Genomic DNA, 25,510 nt, shown 5'->3' on the forward strand with positions numbered 1-25,510 from the left:
CTTTACAAAAAACTGTATTTATTGTCTAATTAAAACGCGATTTTATAACATTGTTGTCCATCGATTTTAATATTTAATAATGCTGTTAGTTTTTGATATAATTTTACCCTTTTCTAAATGCTTATAGCGCGTCATAATAAATCCATATTTTAATTTCTCTTGCCTATAGTCTCATTCTTAACGTCTTTCATATACAATTGTACCATTACATATTATTTGAAAAGCCATAGCCATATACTAATAAAAAAATTGTTCCTATCTTAAGAAAGCCATAGCTGATTTTCCTTTTTTTATTAAATCGTTTATACATAAGAATCAAAAACATAAATGCTATATATTCCACCACAAACGATGAAAAGCGGGATGGAATATATATAGAATCCTTAATCAAGTTATGACGCCGTGCCCAGATTGGAACAATGTGTTTGCGATTTTTTTTGTATATGTATACGAAGTATATATTTATCGGCGGCGGCGAAATATCATCGGCTCTTGTGATCCCAGCAATCGGAGCGTGGTGAGATGCGCCAGCGGAGCGTGAATAAAACAAATACCACGCACGAAGGGAATAGTTGCCACAATGGAGGTCCGAGCTACCCCTTGGCCAACACTGAAGACTGACGAACCTTGAGAATCGGCTTTCTGCACCCTTCCGACGCCGCAAGACCTGAATACCAAACACTTCTTATGGGAAAGTTGTAATCTTTGTTGTAACGTATATAATCACTATTCAAGGACAAGAGACAAATATTTTATATGTGAATCCTTAAGGATACATACTTAAATTGACATCTAAAAATATATATATGTCTTAAAACAAATACATTTAAACTAAGCTCCAAGTCAAGATACAATAAGAGTATTTTTTTCATCTTACATTACTTGAAGTAAGACGATTTAAAAAATGTGGGACTGAGGTATAATATATGGCTTTAAGTGTATCATGTGCCACAGCACATTATAATCTGTATAAAAGTCTAGCTATTGGAATGATGTTTTAATCAAAATGACACTAAAAATAACACCTGAATATATTTAAAACAGTTTTTCAACCCTAATTTAATATTATATTTAAATTTGCTTAGTTTTAGTTAGAGTAAGCTACATATATAAAATATCTAAATTAGATTGCATATTTGATTGAAGGTCCATTATAATAAAATATCGTGGTATTAAATGCATAAAACAGTAGTATATTATTTACTATGTTATTTATATAGAATAAACGAGGTCGCAAAATATAATCCTGCATTACCACACATAAGGACAAATCTCTAAACTTTTTGCTCTCAGGTCTTTAGTGATCATACTGTGATATATTTGTTAATCCAAGAACAATATTATTCAACATTGCCGTGATTCACACACATAATTGCTATGAATTCGTTAGTGATGTTCAAGAAACTGTAAATACTGCATGGATTTTAAATATTAAAGAAAAATATGTCACTATGAAATAGTGCTATATATATAATAGTAAAAAAATTGAGAGGCTTATTTTATCAAAGGCCATTGAATCTTCGAACAACTCTATGTTTTTTCTTCATATTAATAATGCCTTCTGAAATTCGCATTCCAATTTTAACTTGCGATCCGTTAATTAAATCGAGAGGGGTTGAACCGCATTCTCTCGTTTTTTCAGAAAAAAACACATCAATGAGCTTAAATTAAATTTAACGAAAAAACACTCTTAATTAGTCTCACGTCTCTTTTTAAAAATTGTGCGGGTACTCTGCGAAATTCTGCAAATTAATTAATGGGTTTAGTCATTCCACTTTATAAAAGTGAATCATTTATTAAGTCGGTTTTTGAGCGCTCGAAATTCACAGAACGCACTTGAACGATTCTCTGAAACTGTAAAAGTAATAAACGATTTATATCACGTTTTATTCCACGAACCGTTATCTACAGATGAGTCCTTAGCAAAATATAGTTGTTATAATTTAAATTCCTAACAAAAAATTGTCTATTCACGTCTCGAATTGAGTTTTAGCGCTATGTTTGTATTATTTAAACTTTTGATAACCGTTTTATTTTAGTTAACGCTTTTAAATAAGTTTATGATTTAGCATTTAAATGTCGTACAAATAAAATATAGTTATCAGAATAATTAATGATGAATCCCTATTTCTAAGATTTACTAACAAATCAAACTATTTTATTGCAAATTGTAGACTTACACGTTTCGTCAAAAACATATACATTTGCTTTTGAGTTCAGAATGGATTGTTTGATTTAATCATTAATTGTCTTAATTGTATTTTTATTTCATGTAATGAGTCAATAAGTCAATTATCAAAATAAACCGTACTATATGCGGTTCAAAATATTTTGCTTCAACTTAAAATACAATATTACTTAGAGGGTGCGAAATTTATTAATTTTAATAATTTTTAACTAGGTGCGGATAGATTACGAACATTTGTCTTTAAAAATTATGATTATACAATTAAATAAATCAAGACATAAAAGTATACAAATAAAACGTAATTTAGGTATTATGCATTAATTTATTTTTTATAAAATTATAACTTTTAAATATGCAGAATTGAAAATGTATATAATCTACAAATAGGTATATTTACGCTTTTATCGCTCATATTATGACATACACATACATTTTTGGAAACTTACGCGATACCGTGCAAGGGTTATAAAAATGAAAAGTGACACATGTGCCATTCGGATACGCAAAACGACATTTTAGCGAAGATATACGTCCTCGGTTTTGAACGTAAAAAAAAGTTTCGCGTAATAAAAAAATTGGAAACTATCGATCGGCCTTTGTGTGTGTCCGGCACGCGGCCGGGTTATCCCGCAGGGCGTTTACGGTTTTATCGCGTCCCGTATCCCGATTACGGGATTTTTTTTATCGGGCCACCAGATAACAAAAGAAAAAGCTCGACCCTAGACATATTTCATTCGGTCATAATGGCCACGATCGGAAAATGACGAAAAACGACTATTATTTAAACAATCGCGAACGACGGGCCTCGCTCACGTTTCCCCGGCCGGAATGTGAAATATTGTATAGTACGTATTGTAGATGTTACACATATGTATTATATACACGTGTATTCACATACACGTGTGTTTCAGATTGTATTTATACGATAGGCAAATGCTTGTAACGCATGGACGTGGATTACACAACACAAGTTTTATTGAATTGGCCGTTTCAATGCTGTTCGGATCATTTATTTAGAATAATCATAAAATATATAACTATTTTTATATATAAAACAACTTGTAAGTTATTTTATTGGAAAGCTCAAACTATTTTGATCTTCCTGTGTAGCAATAAAAATGCAGTTAATAGTAAAATTGTTGATATTTACGTAAGATCGTAATAAAATAGTATCGGATAAAGAACTTTTCCAAGCAGCTTATTTAGGTCAATGTTGAAAACAAAGCTTCTGAATATTTGTTAAGGATATATAAACATGAAAAGAGACAAGATAAAAAAATAATTGAAGATTGTAATAATAATAATTAAAATATTTTTTCAATTAGCTTAATGTATCTTAATGTTAATATAAAATTACACACTGATACTTTTATATTATTAATATAATAAATCGCCCCATTATGCAAATTTATAAGATTTATTATAAAAATGAATTATATATTGTAGTTAAATTTATGAAAAATATTTTTTTTAAATTACCACTGAAAAACGATTTGGGTCTTAAAACATTTATAAAAGTTAATCGTTGGTCATGTAACGCCTAAAAAAATTTTTTTTTTATTATGTCAAATTTATTTGCTCAAAATTTTACATTGTAAATAAAAACTAATACGAAACACTGTATTGTGTTATTTTCGTATATAACTTAATTTATGATATTTAAATCAGGTGTATATGTATTATTTATACATAATTTCTGCATTTTAATTTAATAAAAAATCATCTTAAAATTATGTATTATGTATGAACTACATTTTATAAACAAATTATAAGTCAAATTTATGTATGCTATGCGGTTATATAATCACGTGGGAACTATAATTCAACCAAATGTAAACTTTCTACTAAACTTGGAGAATATCTAAGAATTTCAACACAATGAAAGTTTGACCCAAATTGCACCAATTTTGCATTAAAATTTGCGGTTTATAAACATTAAATTAGTAGCATTGTACCCATTGCAAAATGTATAAACTATTAATTATCTTTATTAAATATAACACTAAATATTTTCATTAAAAATATTAAATAAATCACATATTTTACATTGTGTAAAATTTGGGCCATTTGGTACAATTTCACGACATGCTAGTATTATGAAATAAAGACAAATAAAATTATAGATCTTAAAAAACATTTTTAAGATTCATTATAGAATATGAAAATATCTTTCTCTACAGACATTATATTTAATAATTAGATTTCTTTCGCCATTGGCGTAACTAGAGTTTGTGCCGCCCGGGGCGATTCTTAACTTCGTCGCTCCCCCCCCCCCCCCCATACAATAATCTAATACAAAATCTGACATTCCTATAAATATGTAACTTAATACATTTTTGACCCCTCCCCCATCTAAGCTACAATTACATATTAGTGATTAACGATAACATATTAACCGAAGCCTATCTCAAAATTACGGCATAAAAGGCGCCATAGATCTTCTACATTTTCCGAAGCATACGTATTTTAATTAATTTTTTCATGCAGGTACAGTATTGGGAGTCGTATATGGCGTATCAAAGATTAAGTCCTAAGACAAATATTCAAAAATATCTGTGAAAATCATGTATAAAAACAATAATATATGAACTCAAGAAATATATAAAAGAGATTCTCAAGACTCAAGACAAGTACATGGATGCTAATTAACCCTTTCATGTATTGTACAAAGCATAATCTGTATGTTCTAAAGTAATTCACGATTGCTTATCTAGGCATATACGTTGTCAACCCCAACCAAGATAGAAAAAAAAATGTCGCTAAAATACACATTTATAGTCACCATGGTCGATCACTACCGGTCGATGCATAAGTCAAATAAAATTACACAAAAAAATTATAAATTGCACGTCCAAGATGCAATTTTGGTCCAGAAAAGAGTGTAAATTTTTTATTCGGTCCAATTTTAAATTAACCCGCACGTGTTATGTCAAAATGGTTGACTATTCAAGAAATGCTCCGTATATAATCACTACTACTTCAACTTCGTTTTAGACTGGACTATATTACTCGAACATTCACTTTATACCCGAATTCAGATTATTTGGTTTGTTACACTAATTCACATTATATTAAGACACAATAACAAAGCGTTTCCTTATCTGACAAATCACACATACACAAGATCCCTAAACCCTAAAATATAAATGAAACAAATAATTATTAAAAAATGCATTCATTCTGAACTCATTAATAAAATAATTTCGTATACATTAAAAAATAATAGTAATATTATATTTAAATATCATAATTGGTATGAAACGTGTTTAGCTTCCAGTCATTGTATTTTTAAACCTGTCTCTCCACGCTAATCTCAAATGCAAGCCATACACGTACGACATTAACGCCCAAATCCTTTCTCATGCATTTCGGCGACGAATAATATTCTAAATCCGTTTCCACCCCGTCCAATTTGATTTAATTATAACACATGAGAGTCCTCAGACAATGCGTAAGCCGTTCGCGACAATGCGACTATCAAACAATACGTCAGCTACAAATGGGGGATGATATTGCGTCACAAAGGTACAAAACAAACACACGTTTTGCACCTATGGCTGCCAGCAGCTTTTGTAGACATAAAATCAATGGCATTAATAAAAATATATTACTTAATTAATGCGTTACAGTTGATTTATCATTATGTTAATGTGATTCAGCAAATTGGCCATATTTGCTCATTTGTGAAATACATTAAAATCATTTGCTGTAAAATATGGTGATATTAGATAAGTACATATAAAACAGTGTTTTAGTAAGAAAGCAAAAATCACGTACAATTTTAATAAAATTAATTTGATATATAATAGATATACAAATTAGATTACAAATTATAAAATAATCTAGTTGACTTTTTAAAATTAAACATTTATTTTACTCGATAGCAATTGCAGTTCAAATTTAACCAATATTCTTACTCTTTCATATTCAAAGCGCATAAGCTACTGTTTTATTTTAAGTGTATACTTTTTACACAATTTTAACAAATTATGTTTAAGTACGTGCTTTGAATTATATTTTTGCTTGAGCATTATTAATAATAAATAGCAATGCCTTGATTAACATTATTCTTGTTAATTAAAAAAAATATAATTGTCTATTGAGTTACTTTATTGTATTTTTAATTTAAGTATTGAAATATTCTTCGAACATTAACATACTTAATTTCTCTTTAAGACTTAATCTACAATTTATCTCTAACACGAGAATCATGACAGATAATAATGATTGCAATCACATTTATGCGACCTATTAGCCAATAATTTACATTTTTGTTAAAATGTTTAGAAGCAATGACAGGTAAGCAAAGTTTTCAGAAAAGAAAGTATATATACGCTGTTTAAATAATAATATATAAATATTAGTTAATTTCAGTAAATATGAATAAAATACATTTTTTTGATATTCCTGTAGTTGACATTTTTATGAAGTTACCCTCGAAATGTAATGCATATTAATTATCGTATAACTATACTAAATAAAAATATAACGGCTATGTTTTATAAAATATTGTAGTACTTTTCGAACATTTAATAATGCAAATGTAATAATGAAACAACCACTTAAAACCCTTATAAATAATGTATTCGGTTACATTTTGCAAAAGTTTCAGCGTTTATTATTTATTTTTTTCATTTTCATCATTACATAAATTATACCCAGTGTATTACGGGTGGAGCTCATTGTACATGCATTACATTAAATGTATTTTTCGCTCTACATGCAAAATCCAAAGAGAATCGCGAGGAGCGAGATGAGCGCGCTAGGGAAGAGAACGGGAAAGAAAAAGACCAAACAAAAGACCGGTCGGTGTGTATCCCCGGGAAAGATTTATATATTCATCTCCCACTTACAAGATAAAGGAACTAACCAGGACAAATGTCACCCAGAAGGCTTTGTCTGTCTGGGCGGGCGTAAAAAATGGCACCCGCTTTTGCATAACTAAGATAAAACAAACGACGTAATGTGCGCCCTTCGCGGCCCTGTAGGACGTGCAAGGATGCCTCTTAAGCGATCCACACACGATTCGTATAGTAGAAGCCAACCGATAGCGTACTCGTGTGTAGTGTAGTACGTTCTTGCATTATTAAAAATAAAGTTCAAAAGAGGACTTTTATGGTGACGACGCGATGCGGCGATCCATCAACGTTACGATCGCCACTATATATAATATATGTACCTAAAATATAATACGATTTTACGATATTTGTATATGAAATTTTGCTATGCTATATAATTAAAGTATTATATAAAAATCAAGAAAAAATGTTTCACTTAGTTAATAATAATATAAATAAATATAATATTAATTAAAAATCATTAGTCTATTCGTCTATTATTGACTCCATTAAAATTTAAAAAAATATTAAAAATGCTTTGAAGTGTTAAAAAAATTGGGTTTCTCTGGTATTCTTAAACCCTTATTGTTATACCGCCACCATTTACATGTGATTTAATGGTAACAGTAAGTCTACTATCTGGCTAGTTGAATCATTAATAGATAAATAAGTATTCGCATCATACAGACGCCCGACGATGAGTTCGTTTGATAATATTCGATCGTGCAGATCCGTTTGTTATTCTAAGACGGTAACCGAGCACAACAAATAATGTGTGTAGAGAATAGACTCAATTTGAGAGTGAACGTGCATAAAGGACTGATGAGAGGATGCTGTGTATCAACCCCAACCATTACCCAATTAATATTCACCCGTTATTGTGTGTTATCTGTACTCGTGCACGGTTCGTATACATCCCTTACGTTTTACAAAATATAATAATAAATACTGTTTGGACAAGGGGAGATTCGAATCTTCTTATTTTTTTTTTCAATATATTATTTATTGAACCCTTATGATTTATTTTAATTTTTACTCAGTATTTGTTTGATTTATTTTACAACTAAATAATTTTAGTATTTCAATTTTCGATAAAACATGCAAGGTAAGAAAGGCACCTCGTTGGTCGTTAGCACCTCTTAGAAGTTTCGAGTGGCACTCCCATTGTCCTGCATAGTTAGTGGATGGTCCTCTTTTATTTTTAGATGTTCCTGTTGAGGGTTTTTCAAGAGGTGAAAGAATAGGGAGAGGTTTCGTATTTTTTCCTTCATTATTAAAATAAAAAAGCGACATATCTCGCTCTTTTAGATTATAATTAACATCTCATGTTTATATCATATATTATACACATGATATGTTAATTATAATATTTCAAAATGGTTGCTTTTTAATTTGATTAAAATTAACTTGTGATTTAGATTAAAAGGAAATTATTATTTTTTTGTAAAAAACACGTTTATTTACTTATGCTTTTTATAATAGTTTAAGACTAGTTACTTAAAGATGTTATAAATTATCCACATAAGCGCATATCAAATAATAAAAATACGTAAAATAATTATAAATATATAACTAGCATATTATTTGATTAAAATCACGAAAAACTCTTCTAATTGACATTAACAATATTTATAATAGAATTATATATGTATGCAGTCCTTTCAATAATTTTATTAGCACATAAAAAATATTTTTTATTTATCTTTCCTTCAAAACTTTACGCTATTGTAGGAATGTGCTTTCATTATTTTTGATAAACACTTTTAAACTTATTATAGAGATAAAAATAAGTAGTGTCTTTTTTTCATAATTAATTTACTTTTATATTTTATATTAATATTTGCTCAAACTGTGTGGTTTAAATTTATTAAATAAAATATATATAAGGGTTTCTTAAAAAGTGACAGAACTGTTCCCAATATTGTATTTATTCCATAGCAGTAAGGATTATTGAAATATTAATTAAAAAATCTCATACTATTACTATGATTATTGTGTTCGTAATATGACCTCAAACTTAAGGTTATATAAAAGTAATATACAATATGTGATTTACCCTACCTAGAGTACGCTCTGGATAAGGATTCCGGTTTGTTATTGTGTGCGTGAACTGTGTGGCTCAAAAACAATTCGCTCAGAATATTTAATTTTTCTATTTTAATAGAAAATATATGTTTATTTAACATACATACATCTGAGCTAAATTGGAAATTTCAACGAACGATTAAAACTATATTATATAATCGAAGAAACCAGACATTGATGTCATTAATTAAATATTTGCAAAATTCAAAATCTTTTACTAGTCAAAAAAATATTGAAGTCTTTAGCTATTCTTCAAAAGCAAAAAGATATAAAATGGAGAAAGAAATTATTCGCAGATTGTTTAATGGCTCGATGCCTCTATTAAATCATTAGAATCCATTGAATAAATTAAAAAATTATCATTGGCGCAATGATAAGAATAATAACTTTTTTAAGCCTTACAGAGAATAGTGTAAAAAAACCAACAACTTACGGATTAATGGAAAACAATTAAAATATTTTAATCCACGGGAAAGAGAACGAATAACTTACAGTGTATATTTGAAGCCTTGATATTAATTAACCCAGATATGCTCAATATATTTTGTTCTCTTAAAATTTAATTTATAAATAAAAACAGTGGCACGAGTTTAGTGACCTACCCATGGGACAGTGGGCATATCTGGGTTAAACCAATATCAACACAAAATTATTTAAAATAAATCACTAGAGAAGATCGAACTTCTGTGCCACACTGCACTTTAATGACGAATACCAGCGTTGACGAATCAGCGACTGTCCTTAAAAGAGAAAGCGAGAAAACGAAGTACACGTTATATTGCTTCTCCCTCTCATATACATGTACACGCACACAATAACAAACCGGCATCCTTATCCCGAGCGTACTCTACATAATATATATTAATCTTTGTTTTCGACACGTAATATTTTAACACGATTAAAGCTCGATTCTAGAGAGCTTAAAAGCTAGGAAAGCTATCGTTTTACTCACTTATTTAGTCCTCGCCGATGCACTAGCCGAGCCGATTTTCTGCAAAAACAATGAAAAAAAATCACGTTAATAATGAAACACTTTTTTAGAACGTGTTCGATAACGATTTTTAGTTACGGTTACATGCAATAACGTTAATTGAAATAACGGCCGGCAACGGCACGCTATATGCCAATATTAGAGAAAAGAATGTGTCCTGCGAGTCAATCTAAGAAGCACGAAACCGAAAATCACGACCGAGTAATAGAATTAATCAAAAATATATTAACATATAAGTTTTTTGGACTTATCGCCGTCATCTACATTAATTTATCATAAAAATATATGTAGCTGGTGGTTACACGAACAGAAGGCGCCGTACGAGTCGAATTATTAATTTACGTGCGAAGATTAATTTTAACTGAATAATTTTAAATTACACAATTTGTAGAACGTCTATTTTTAATGTTCTGAATATATGAGGTAAATTTAAAATCGATATTATATTTTTTTCTTATGCGTTTTTATACTAGTATTAATATAGAACAAAATGCAACCAGTGGTATAAGTTTACAAAACCTCTTGAGATCTTGTAACTAAAGGCACCATGGAGCCACAGCAGCAGAGACGAGTCAGGAGACATCAATGGATCGTACAGAAAGCATCACGAGAACACCGCAAAACCCCGCTACATTACAAAAATCACCCGACAATAATACAACCCGACATGCCAATAAAAATTTCTTATACCATCCATTTCCACTCCATCGCCTGATTCCGGCTTCTATTTGGCAGCAAAGTCACACTCGTTCGGCCTTAAAACCAGAAACTTTATTTTTCTATGCTCATATCTGAATATCGTAATGACTAATTAAATAAAAATATCTAGCTTGTACCTAATAAAATATCATTTTATATAAAATATTTATATTAAGTTCGTCACACTCATGTCACGAGTCAGAAAATTAGCACAATGGGGCGCAGAAACGCAAATTCGAACGATGTAAGTCTAATTTAAACCACCAAAGTGTATTTATTCATTTTGTCGTACGAAAAGTTTAGTCAAATTCAAACATGTTTTCGTGTATGTATGTGTGTGTGCTCGCTCTGGGTAACCTCACGTAGCCCGAAAGTATATTCAAGTAACATTTCGTCGGTGAATGAAAGTAAAACAATCCATAACCCTTTCAACGAAATAATTGGCACACCCTCGACTCGGCCTCAGTATGAAACTCTATATAATGGCAGTGGCACGGAAACCTTATGTGCCTAATTGAAAAATAAGTATGATTAATGAAAGTGCCGCCGACGCTGTTTTACAATCCTTTGCATACCATATATACACACATATACAATATTAAAATATTGCTAGAATAATAATCTTTGAAAAATCAAAAAATTAAATTAATGGATTTTTTTATATATTTATCACCCATGAAAAATATATTTTCTATATATTCCTTAATACGCAATCATATATTAAAAGTATTAATTTAATTTTAAATAATATAAACTGCTTAACAATGTTGTACTTTATAAAAACACAAACGTATTTAAATTACGTGGGACCTTATAATGAAACAGTGTAAATATTTATTATCGAAGTTTTAAAATTTTGCATTCGATTGCGTTTCTTAAAAAAATGATACATAATTGACTAGCAAGATAGACCAGTATATAGTCATTGACCAATATCTAAAAGACCTGAGTTTAAATCCCGTGTGAAACTTATTGTTTTTCAATCATGTCTGAATTGGTGATTTCTATATAAATTAAATTATATTTTCTTATAATATTTTGGATGAATATCGTAATAAATAATTAAAAATAAAATCGAGTGTTAGGATAGTTTAAAATGAAAATGAAATATATGTCTCTGATTTACAGACTTTGATTTCAGTCTGGTGTCTCACTATTTACTTAGTGGTTGTTGATTGTGTTTACCTCGTTGTGACGTCATTTTGCAAAAAATATATTATAGATTATAATAAATAAATAAGTAAGTCCTCGGTTTGGATATCAAATATTAGTTGATATATTATACTTATAACTAATATAAGATCATTTCAAACAAAAAGGTGCACTTTAATGATTTCTTTCTCATGACACTTTCAATTCATTGGTTTTAGCAATACGAATTTTATACAAGCAACACATTATCTATCTTGTTAAAGAACAAATTGGGTGAGACATTTTGAAACATAGCATGTTGTTCAAGTTTATCTTTTTAAAACCATACCAAGATTCTTTTATTTAAACTTTAACAAATCAATCGACTTGAAATTTGACAACATAATCAATATCAGCAGCAAAAGATTTTATATACGTAGATTTACGAGCAACTTGTGTATATATATATACATATGAACCAAAAAAAATATTTGATATACTTATATATATGATGTAAGTAAATTTAACTAGTGAAATTATATGTTGTTATAAAATGCTTAAGAAACTCAATTTGACGGATCTTTTCAAACACAAACCTAACCTAATAGAATTAACCAAACACAACTTTCATTAGGTTAATTTGTTTAGGTTAGTTGTGGGCTTGGTTAAATTAATTTTAAATATTGTAGTATTCTGTCCAATGATTTAACATCACAATTCTGTGAATCTGTGATAATGTGGAATACAGTTTTACTGATACTAAGTAGTGAAATTGTAAATCAATGATTTGATACATATTAACTGAGTGAGTTGGTAACATTATATATACATACACTGTACTTTTACCCTAGTCTGTGGTACAATTTATTAATACCGTAATACAAATATTATTGCAAAAAAATCTAAGTACAATTCACTTGAAATATCAACATCGAAGATTACTGTAATCGCATTCTCTGTTATGAAAAAATGTGTTATTTGTAAATTACTCAAAATTGGACTACAAGAAATATATATTAAAATACAAATATGAATAGAAAACGTATAAAGAAAGTATTAAACGAATTTTATATTATACGATTCCTAGAAACCATGCCTCCTTCAAACGAAGAACTTGAATGTGTATTTTTCTCATTATTATATAATTTGTAAAAAAATATCATTAACTATATATTAATATTTTATATTAAATAAATTTGCTTGTTTGGAATATTTTTATTATATAAGTTTAAGTGAAGCTTAAATATATTTTTATTGTTCTATTAGTATGAAAAAATATCATACAATACTTGTTTGAAACTTTACAAGTATTTAAAATTTGCTAAAACATGTATGTACATGAATGTTTGAAAACTAGTTAACTAACTAAAACGGTATAAGCTTATTTAAAAATTTAACCCCTGCGGTTAAATAAATAGTAACAAATTAAAGATTTTAAGTGGTAATTTAATTATTAAATTTAGATAATTTCCAAACGGATCTAAAGTATTAAATAAAATCAAAAATACATAAATGTATTTTGTTGGAATGTCTGAAAAATGGTCTGACGTCTTCAATATATCTTAACGAAAAATATAGAATCCATTTTAAAAGTTACGTCCGACGAAATAATAATTGGTAAGATGATTACCGACCTTCGATAAAAGAGCAAGAAGAAGATCTCGACAACGCCAACAATAGAAGTTGATCAAAAACTTTATTCTTCACGGGATATCAAACTTCAACATTTTATTCGAGTAATTGCTTTTAGACGCCACGCGAGCACATCACAGATAATTAAAAATAAAATAAATAAAATTACGATCCAGCACTTAGGGAACAAAGGATTTTTGGCAGGTTACAAAATGTAATTAATTTTTCTATCGGAGAAACACCTTCAGATCAAACGAATCTCAATTCTCGAGTGGGTGTTAAGGAAAAATTGAAAACTTGGCACAGTCAAGGGTATGAGGTTGAAACAATTGTTAGGATTCTTCTGGTTTTCGCAGTGGGTCGTTTCAATCCGCAATTTGATGGAGTCGGTATACATACGAATGGCATATTGAGAGACGCAAATGTAATTTCGCGGCGCGCTTCATGACTTGTATACATGTTTTATTTAGTAATTGTAAAGCAAACGTGATCGACTCCAGTTAAATTTAACTGGTTGTGGCTGTATGTGCGTGTGTTCATGCTGTTAGGATTATACGCAAATGTCGTAAAACTACAGACATGGGGAAAGCCAATGTCGTCGACTCAATGTCGTTTTAGTGAAGGAAATCTCACGAAAAACCGATATCTAGGAGCTGTGGAATTTTCCTGCTTTTCATTCATTCCAGAGGTTCACTCGTCCGTATGATTCGCGAACCAATGAAATTCTTAAGCTAAACATACGTAAATATATAAACGTGTGTTAATATTAAAAGAAAAATAAATCGGACTTTTAAAAACTTATATACAATATGTATAAAATATTTTATTTTAAGACTAACTCTTAATAATATTATTTTTAAGCACTTCTTTATTTAATATTTAACATGATTTGGTATGTATAGATCCTATGAACAAGTTCTCTTTTTTGACACCAATGCGGCGGAGTTAATACCCTTATATTTGAGTGACCCTTACATAATATACAATTTTAGACAATTGCCATAATAATAAATAAATTTACGATTAGATTCAGCAGCAGTTACTTATAGCCAAATCTTAATGTTTATTGATCGTTAAAAGTCTATCAAAAAAACAAAAAGAGGTGACCTTCTACTATTTCTATTACTTTCTTGATAACGAACTTTAAATTCACAACATTATTTTAACAAATTTTATCTGTTCCTTTTTTCTATTGCAATAAACAAAAACAAAGTTGAATATGAATATAAGCAACTTCTTTTGCACATAAGAACGAAACTTGGAGGAATTAGGAATTGACAAGACAAATTCAATATTTTAACTTTCATATTTACTAGACTCATTTTTAAAATATTTTTCGTAAATAAGTCACATATTTTTATTAGCTTCCAACGTTTCATGCCAATCTATCGAAAACAAATATTTGCAATACCATAAACGATAGACAAAAGTGCTACATAAATAGACCGCCGCTGAAGAAAAAAGGCATTCTAAAAGGACTGTCCAAATACCGACAGTCGTCTCGAATCAATTATTAGCGTCGAAGCTGTGTATTTTGTGCGTATCATCCATCAGGGCATAAAGAGTTAAATGCCATCGCCGACGCCAGGGTAAACAGGACATACAGCGAAAAGGTTTTAGCCACGACCCTACCAAACAACTTTCCAAAACTAACAAATGAGGAAGGGTCCTATATAACTTACAGCTCAATTCGGCCTCCACTCGTTATCGTTTTGCAGTTTTCGACTGTGTTATAGTATACCTAGTATGGTTAGTACCGCAACACCGAGGGCGCTTTCTGATTTATACGGCCGACCCTTGCGACGGGCACTTACTCTCGTGATTAATATATTTATCGAAGACTCACGGCTCAGCCGGCTGCTAACTACAAACGCAAACAGGTCGCCTGAATATTTAACACCTGTGCGGTTTGTTTAAGGAAAATTATTAGGAGTTAAATCGGCGCCTCTCGGCATTTGCACGTAGGCATCGCACGCAGGATGTTTAGTACTATTTTATTTTATAATTTATAAATGAGATAATGTATCTAGACACGCTTAGTTATTGTCGTGTGTAAATCATAAGAGAGATTTCTGCAAAGTTTTAAGGTCAATATGATGGATGTATAAAAACATTTTAACGAGCTAGTGGCATTCTAATAATGCCACTAACTTAGCCGACAATAATACAACTCGACACGCCAGCGAAGACTCTTCGACAATAATTGCCGGATTTATTACTTATTTTTGGTTGAAAAGTCACACCAGAAAAACTCATTTAAAATTTGAAGACAATAGACTAGCATGTATGATATTTTATTTTTTTAGATTAAATTAAGACCATCGTGGCCGAACAGGTTACCCCAATGCGCCACGATGGTCGAAAACAAATTTTAAATTTATAAAACATAAAAAACGTATATATACATAAATATAACAATACTTAAACATATTAAAAAAATAATATAAAATATCAAAATTAAATGATACAAACTGGATCAGATCCTCGTAGCTAACATTAAATAAGTCAATATGTAATGCCAGCGTATTAATGAGCCGGATAGCTACAGCTATAGGCGAGTCGGCAAGTGCGGATGTCCTAGCCCTAACGGCCATCAAAAGAGGTCTCGATCGTGATTCTCGAAAATGTTCCGGAACCCAAAACTGGAATTCTTCGAGAATAGCTGGATTGTCAACAGCACCTTTTAGTTATTTGAAAAAATGCTTAGCGACATACAGCTGTCTGCGAGAACTCAGCGAATCATATCCCAACGCTCCTAAAAAAAAGGCGCTGGGATATAAGTACGGATAATAACCAAATGGTCTTTTGTAAAGGTATCTTAAATACCTTTTTTGAATTTTTTCCACTAAAAGTGAATATTTGGCTATTCGAGGATTCCAAATTATAGATCCCGATTCAAGAATGCTACGAAGTAAGGTGTTATAGATGATGCGAATAACTGACGGATCGTCAACGTGAAAGGCATTCCTCATTACAAAGCCGAGCATCTTGGAAGATTTATCACAGACGTCGTGTATGTGTAGAGAGAACCTCCATTTGCTCTCGAAAGTGATTCCGAGATCTTTAGTGGAAGTTTCTCTAGTCAAAATGTTACCACCGAGATGGTAGAAATAAGCTGATGGCGAACGGGATCGAGAAAATGACACAGTATGGCACTTTCCGACACTAAAGGGCAGACGGTTAATGGAAGCCCATCTCCACAGAGAGTCTAAATCACTTTGTAGAGAGAAGAAGTCCACAACAGATCGAATGCACTTATATAATTTTAAATCATCTGCGTACAGAAGAAAACTTGAATTTTTAATTGCTGTATTTATGTCATTAATAAATAACACAAAAAGCAGAGGTCCCAGATTGGATCCTTGAGGAACCCCCGAAGGGGTAAAATATTATTTCAACAATCGGCCACCATAGGTTACAAACTGTCTACGATTGCTTAAATAACTCGAGAATAACCGAGTTAAATTATCTGAGCAACCGAGGTTCGACAATTTTTTTAATAATAACCTATGACAAACTTAGTCAAATGCTTTCTCAAAATCTATACACGACGTCTACTTGAATTCCCGCATCGAGAAAAGTTGTCACCGTTTTGGTGAACGACAGAAGGTTAGTAACAGTGGACGAAACCCGTGCTGTTGGTCTTACAAAACTTGCCGAAAGTGATTATAGAGATATTTATGAATAATTATTTCAAATAATTTAGCAGGAGCTGACAACACTGCGACTGGTCTATAATTCTTTATATATAATTTGTCACCCTTTTTATGAATAGGGGTGACTTTTGTGCATTTTTATAGATCAGGAAATGATGATGTTTTGAGAATCAGATCATAAATACATTTTAGAGAAGCAGCGAGACTGAATCTTTTCAATAATACAGCAAAGCCAGTATTGCAGGTCAATTAACACAGAATCAATGACTGATATTTAAATCATATTTAGCAAATAAGTTTTCCACCAGTTAATTATTTTTCAAAGTACCAGCATTGACATACATTCATACCTCACTAGTTGACAGCAACTGTGTACAACAATTGACGTACCCAACAGATATTCCATATAATATCTAATTCATATTGTTACTAAATTAAATACACGTCATAGCAGATATTGTACGGTTGAAAATAGTCATGCATTGTCTGATATGCAATGAAAAATATACAATCAAAACCAAACGACAGCCAATCAACTTTTTATTTGACAGATCCGTTAAAATGAAAACCATAAAAGGGGCAAACCACAAACGCACCCGAACGACCGGGGCGAGGTAAATCAAACGGCAGGAAATAAATTGTGTTTTGCCCCGTGTCTCGAAAGCGTGTGTGTGTATGAGATGACGCTTTTGTTCCCGCATCGAAATGGTCGATTTGTTTTGGCGGGAGCAGCCACCCGCCGCGTGAATCATTCAAGAGCCTCGGGAAATCCAACGAAATTTCCACTATAAAAATACATGGCGGGAAAACCGCCGAGAAAACTCAATCACGCGCGTACACACTCATGTGTGTACCTATGCCCATTGAAAGTTCGCACGCGCTTCAAACTCTTAAGATTTCCAATGCAATCGAAGTACTCGTATATAGGTTTAAAAAAAGCAGGTGTTTAATCTATATAATACTGAAAATTTATCGATACAGATTACTCTGAAAATCTGTATTAAATTTAAATACTTCTCGGGATTTAAAACCTAATTAAATTTATTTACAAAAATATTTTTGCTGTTTTCATTTATGGAAAATGTGAGGTACATATATAAAATCAAAAATACGCAAAAAAACGTTTTTTATGTATTATTTCTAATTCAATTAATTTAGGGTTAAGATAATAATTCCATATAGATAAAATAATTTAATTTTGTTTATTTATACATTTAAATTTAAATCTCAGATTTATCTTAAATCACAGAGATCTCTTTAAAATCAATTCCTAGTATTACAAAAGGTGTCGAGAGTCAGTATTTATTATAAATTATTTTGTTATTTTTTTATACAAAAGTCAGATATTTTATCAATAAACAATAATTAGTTATATAATGTAATTAAAAAGTATCATACACCTTTTTTAAGAGAACAACCAATTTTTTACATTGTATATAAGTTTCCAATTTTTAAAATCCATAATTATAAATTTATAACTTTTAAACAATGATGTACGTGCTGTGTAAAATAATCTAGTCATTAATGTTTTATAAAAGCAGATGATAAACGATAATTTTTTCCGAAAATATTCGAAAACAATATCTGAAAAAAGGATACCTAATATTAAATTTTACACGCGTGAAATTAGCACATAATTTTACATTTAAATCGAGTTATCTCGCTGTATCAAAATAACGTTATATATCAAAATATATTATTTTTTGTCAAAATATTTGTGCCTTTATTAATTTTTAATTCAAATACAACATAATTACTTTTGTTAAAATTAATAAATTAAATTATTAATTCAATAAAACTTTCCTCTTATATCGTCAATAGTTTTTCACCAGTGTAAGACCAAGTAACCAAAAAGATGTGAAAATTACCCGATTGAAACAAGGCCGTGCTTCGTACACACATTTAACACACACCAGAATAGACATCCGAAACCCTACGAGTACAAAATTCCTCGGTTGAAAGTCTAAAAATGTTTATTTGCGCCTGTGTGTAACAACGGTTGCGTGACCGCTTCAATCCATTGTCAAATATCGCCTGGGTCGGCTCAGATATGGCGATTTCTATAAAGTAGATATATAATAGCGATCGCGTGAATGCAAATAATAGGACCCGGACCCCGGAATAGGACCCCACTATACCTACATTTAGACATTTTTTCCTTAACCCCACTCGCCCACTTTTCCTTTGATAACCTGACCCGCTGTTGCGGCCCTGGGTTTTTTCTCGCTATGCAAAAATTTATTGCTTTCACAAAATTTTATGTTTCGAGTACAGCAAATTCGGCAATAATTATCGTATATATCACATTTTATTATAGCGTTACGTGAGCGCATATAAAAATATTTGAAAGCTTTCGATATAATTTAAAGCTAACGTGTAACATTGTCGTTTAATGGGCGCTGTAATTAATTTTATGGCTGATGTAACTACGGCTTAATGGCTTAGCGCTTACACTATGGAGTTTTTATGATTATTATTAATTATTTGCATTTACATAGTATTTATTATTAAATTTAAAAATATTTATTTCAGCGCTGAAAATACTAATAAAAATTTAAATATACAAGGGATATTCAGAAAGTAAAGATACAAGCGATTTGATTTCTTAGTTAAAAGAACTGCAATTTCCGCTAGTATTTTCAAGATAAGACAGAAGCCTCAGTCGGACACGCAGTTTGTTTTCTTAAATGGCAGTATCAAATGTGAGGTTTGTTGAGTGATCATCTACCTTTTTGCAAAAGTATAAATTACAACTATTGAAATTCATCCGCAACTTATTTCCGTTTATGGCATTGACGTTAAGAGCAGCCGACATGCTTTCGTGAATTTAAAGCAGAAATAAATGATAAACAACGGAGACAAAGGCCATCTCAGATGAATTCATTAAAAAAGCAAAAGAAAAATATGTTTGTTTGTTTTAAGTTTTTTGTTCAGCTTTTAAATTAACAGTGTTGAAAAATAAATAAAGGGATATTCACACCCTTTTAGAAAATATAAATCTTAATATTACATATTTAACATTTTTAATTCATAGTTAATAATTAATATTGCTTATATAATTATAAAATATATGTATAATAAATGCAATCTATATTATAAAATTAATTAAAAAATGTTTTCGCAATACTTTATAGCGCCTGTCATTTACAACGTTAAATTGACATTAATAATAATATTATTATTAATTAATTATACTTCATTTACAAAGTATGCCCTTTTATTTGTTTTTCAAATAGAAGGTTTTAACAAAATAATTTTTAGCATAAAGTTCTGCTACGAATTATAGGTCAACATATTATATGTCTCATCTAAATATGTTGCAATTTTACAAGCGGAATATTAAAGCAACATCACCTATATTAAATTGTTAAATGATATATCTAGGGCGGGAAAGGCTGGATAAACCGGGTAATACTTTGTAGTGAAGGGGCTGCAGCAATAAAATTTGAGATATTGAACAAAACATCCACAATAAAACAATATAAAAGATATTAGTTAATTTGACTTAGTTACATACACAAAAATATTTAAAACAGCAACATTAATTTTATACTGGGAGTGTTGCAGCCCATATGGACGAACTGCCAACCGGGTACGAAATCAAGTATATTATAATAGAAAACGAGATATACATATGTAATATATTTCACCAAATAACGACCTCCATTCGCGCAATCCATCAACGACAAGCGTGTAATTGATGTTTAACATTTTAGGCGTACGTATTATTTGGCCTTTTTCAACATCGTGACCCATGGAAATGGGGTCTGAAACTGAAGGGTTAGTGGAATATTTGGCGAAACCGTTTCGCCCTATCTCTCTACGACTCGGCAACTGGAGTCGATCCCAGGTAAACATGCTAAATACATCTCAGGTGTTGTTTGATGAGGGGGAACTTGAGCTCGTTTTCACGGGAAAAACGAAATCGCGTACCGCCCCCGGGAATTTTTCGCAGATTTTACATTTTATGTATAAACAAAAAATAAAAACGCATTACGTGTGTACAGTGTGTAAAATTTAACGTAAATATACACATGCGAGAAAACAGAAGTGCTAATATAATACCGTAGAACGAGGTAATAGTGCGTAGTATGAACATTTACTTTTTATTTATTTGAAATTTGCTCATCATGACATAAAAATTACCCCAATATTCATACACATAAACATTTGAGAAGGTTTTAAAAATAACATGTAATATATTAAATATGAAGTCCAAACTTTGTATTTCTATTAAATTCTAAAAAGTATACAATAAATGTTATGCAAATAATCTGTACAATTTGTAAAAAAAATATGGACGATCTCGAGCGCTAACATTCCTAACGCGACAGATAGAAATAAGGATGCGATCTCGACTCTCTAGGGCACTCGACAGATTGCAGCTGAACGTGTCGCTTCATTGAATGGTATCCGGAAAGTTTACCGACAACAATTCACCAATGAAAAGTTTACCGATCACAATTCATCGAGCGGAAAGTTCGCCAACTGGTAATTGATGATGATTTATTTATTAAAAATAATTATTTGCTTTTTTATTTTTTAATTTATTTTAATATTTTATATTGCAAATTAATGCAATGTATTTCATTAATAAATAGAAAATATTTTTTTTAACTCCATGCATTCTTATAAATTATAAATAAAAATAGTATATTTATATAATAAGATGGTTATATGGTTATATATATAATCGGCTATTAGAGATATTTTATATATATTAATTAACAATGTATATGCTTATAAGTATTATTATATTTACATGTATATTTCAATTGATTTATTATAATATATATTTACAACTTATTTTAAGATATCTTTAGGCGTTTGCTTCGTTGTTTATTTATTTATTTATAAATAATTAAAAGCAATTAAATAATTAATTTTCCTAAATTTATAAATAAATAAACAATGAAGCAAACGCCTAAAGATTACTCAAAGAAAAATAATTTACAAAGATATATTATAATAAATTTAAATTATATTAAATCAAAGTACAAATAAATAAACCAGAAAATATATATGTGAATTTAATAAATAATACAAAATAAAATACATGTAACATTAAAATAAAAAAACGAAAAACGCTCTTACGTAAAAAAACGTTTTCAAGCGCTAACGTTCTGGCCATGATAGTCAAGAATAAGGGACGCAATCGCAACTCTATACGCCAGATTGGATCTTTATGAAAGTTTAGAATTGTGAAAATTTTAAATTTTATCTTTATTTATAAGAGTGATAGTTGAAATTATTAACTAAGTGTGTCAAAAAAATATATGTTCGATTTTTATAGTACAACCTACACATAACGCGTAAACGGTGTATCGGGTGTATTTGCGTATTCAAAGAAAGATTATTTTGTAATTTAAATAAATTAGAGACACATCCGCGGCTTTGGCAGAGTATGAGGAAAAAAACACCCCAACCGTTTTCCACGTCCCCGTTTCATCGTCAAAGTTTATTTTAGAAACGTTTTTTTTTTAATCACTAAATTGTATTTAACGATGCTCGCCGATGTCTAGTCTCCGTGCGCTAAGCGTTATTTGATTGTCGGTCGCCATTTTTAACGTTGGCAAGTTAGCGGCGCTCCAAATTAAATTCTGATTTTGGAATATTTTTAAAAAGGCATCACACGCATACACAGTACAGAATACACACAAGCATAAAGCTTATTTAAAAATTAAATAAAAAAGTGCCTCGAGAAAGGTACTTAGGTACAGTAAAACCACATTAAATCGAATACAGTAAATTATATAATTGACGCGATTCGATTTTTTTAATTCTGATTCCAACTTGTAATTTTTATATGAAAACAACATAAATAGCTGTACTAAGGTATAATAAGCTACTTCACATGACATAAAATTTTATTTAAATATTGAGCTCGAAGCAGTAAAAGGCTTGAGAATAAAATATTTCAGAATGTGTTGTTGAAGTTCTTGTAAATTATATTAAAAAATAAAATACATTATTTAATCGTTACTTTTAAATAACCTACGTATTTATGTATAATTGTGAATGTAATACGAGTCGTTTGATTCGGAAACGGTTCCTCCTTAGTGCAAAAAGCACAATTATAATTATATGTACAAGTCTCTATTTTAGGACAAAAGTTGTACAATTAGTTTCGAGAAGAACCAATTACAAGAGACAAAGTTGTTACCGTTATCCTCGCGTATTTATTCCCATCTTCAGAAGACTGAAATAATTCGTCGCGCAGTCCTGGTCGGGATTAGACCGAATAAAATATTCAATGTGGACTGAAAGTTTTCGGGACTGTGAGTGTGTGTATGTGTGTGTGCACTCCGAGTTGAATTCCGTATCCGGCACATTCAAATTGACGCCTTCCGACGCCCCAGTCTAAGGCGCCGTTTCCGGTCGATAACGATAAAGAATAAAATTCGACGCCGTTAAACGATCCACTCTCCAGTTTGTCACGAATTGCGAACCGACTCCATTGTCGTCTCTTCTGCACAATGCATCAGTGATTTATCTTGCGCGATCGGCTTATTCCCACGGTCGATGGTCATTATCGCTTTTATATCGACTTCGCGTATCCCATCAATCTAAAGAAAGCGGCGAGAAAAATTTTAACTGAGAATTTTCTAGTAGTATTGAGTAGTTTATTATCACAGTGCTGTAAATAGCTTTTCATGTGCTCTATGCAAGGTTTTATTTTTGAACTTCAAGGAAATATATAGTTATTATATTTCTTAAGTAATCATAAATGTCTAATAGTTGATCTTCCATGTCAGTATTCTTCAATTTAAATCTCGTTTTTAGATATCAATCATATTTTATTTTATTATTTATTATTTTTATTTTTTCGATAAAATTAAGACCATCGTGGCCTAACAGGTTACCCCAATGCGCCACGATGGTCGAAAGCAAATTATAAATTTATAAAACATAAAAAAACGTATATATATAAATAAATATAACAATACTTTAACATAACTAAAAAAAAATTATAAAATATTAAAATTAAAAGATATAAACCGGATCAGATCCTCGTAGCTAACATTAAATAAATCAATTTTCAATGCCAGCGTATTAAGGAGCCGTATGGCCACAGCTATAGGCGAGTCGGCAAGTGCGGATGTCCTAGCCCTAACTGCCATCAAAAGAGGTCTCGATCGTGATTCTCGAAAATGTTCCGGAACCCAAAACTGGAATTCCTCGAGAATAGCTGGATTGTCGAAAGCACCTTTTAGTAGTTTGAAAAAATGCTTAGCGACATACAGCTTTCTGCGAGAACTCAACGAATCATATCCCAACGCTCCTAAAAGAAAGGCGCTGGGATATAAGAACGGATAATAACCAAATGTCCTTTTGTAAAGGTATCTTAAATACCTTTTTTGAATTTTTTCTACTAAAAGGGAATATTTGGCTATTCAGAGATTCCAAATTATAGATCCCGATTCAAGAATGCTACGAACTAAGGTGTCATAGAGGATGCGAATAACTGACGGATCGTCAAAGTGAAAGGCATTCCTCATAACAAAGCCGAGCATCTTGGAAGATTTATCACAGACGTCGTGTATGTGTAGAGAGAACCTCCATTTGCTCTCGAAAGTGATTCCGAGATCTTTAATGGAAGTTTCTCTAGTCAAAATGTTACCACCGAGATGGTAGAAATAAGCTGATGGCGAACGGGATCGAGAAAATGACACAGTATGGCACTTTCCGACACTAAAGGACAGACGGTTAACGGAAGCCCATCTCCACAGAGAGTCTAAATCACTTTGTAGAGAGAAAGAGTCCGCAACAGATCGAATGCATTTATATAATTTTAAATCATCTGCGTACAGAAGAAAACTTGAATTTTTAATTGCTGTATTTATGTCATTAATAAATAACACAAAAAGCAGAGGTCCCAAATTGGATCCTTGAGGAACCCCCGAAGGTATATGTATAATTAGTGGGTGCCGTTCTGAAGATTTTTTTAATTTCGTGAGTCGGGATTGCAAATTCGTATAATCCCAGGAATTTTAATATTTTGAAAATATCGAAGGAGTCGGGATTATAAAAATTAAAAAAATTGAGGGATTATAAAAATTAAAAAATTAGAAGGACCTACTATGTATTATATAATATAATACATTTTAGGTTTTCTGACAAAGAATATAATTATGAACTTTTAGTGAATAAAGTGAAAGATTAGCGGTAAAAATATCTATAAACAATAAGTTGCTCTTATGATCTATCTACATTAGCAAAAATATATTTTTGCAATAAAATATTTAATTAGTATTATAGACGGATGGCATAAGTCGCTTACTATTGACCT

The 25,510-nt window shown here is 30.6% G+C and overlaps 1 protein-coding gene across 5 annotated transcripts in view; it reads right to left on the reverse strand.

Annotated features, from left to right (window-relative positions):
* Positions 1-25,510, reverse strand: part of Sema1a (semaphorin 1a) — a 525,505-nt gene that overhangs the window by 479,036 nt on the left and 20,959 nt on the right. For all 5 annotated transcript variants that reach the window (XM_088198048.1, XM_088198049.1, XM_088198050.1 and 2 more), the window contains exon 3: positions 10,064-10,102. The gene's annotated coding sequence lies outside the window, so the exon portion shown is untranslated. The remainder of the gene's footprint in view (positions 1-10,063; positions 10,103-25,510) is intronic.

Source organism: Plectrocnemia conspersa, unplaced genomic scaffold, assembly GCF_051122295.1.
Source record: "Plectrocnemia conspersa isolate PC_06_02 unplaced genomic scaffold, ASM5112229v1 ptg000011l, whole genome shotgun sequence".
Classification (NCBI taxonomy): domain Eukaryota; kingdom Metazoa; phylum Arthropoda; class Insecta; order Trichoptera; family Polycentropodidae; genus Plectrocnemia; species Plectrocnemia conspersa.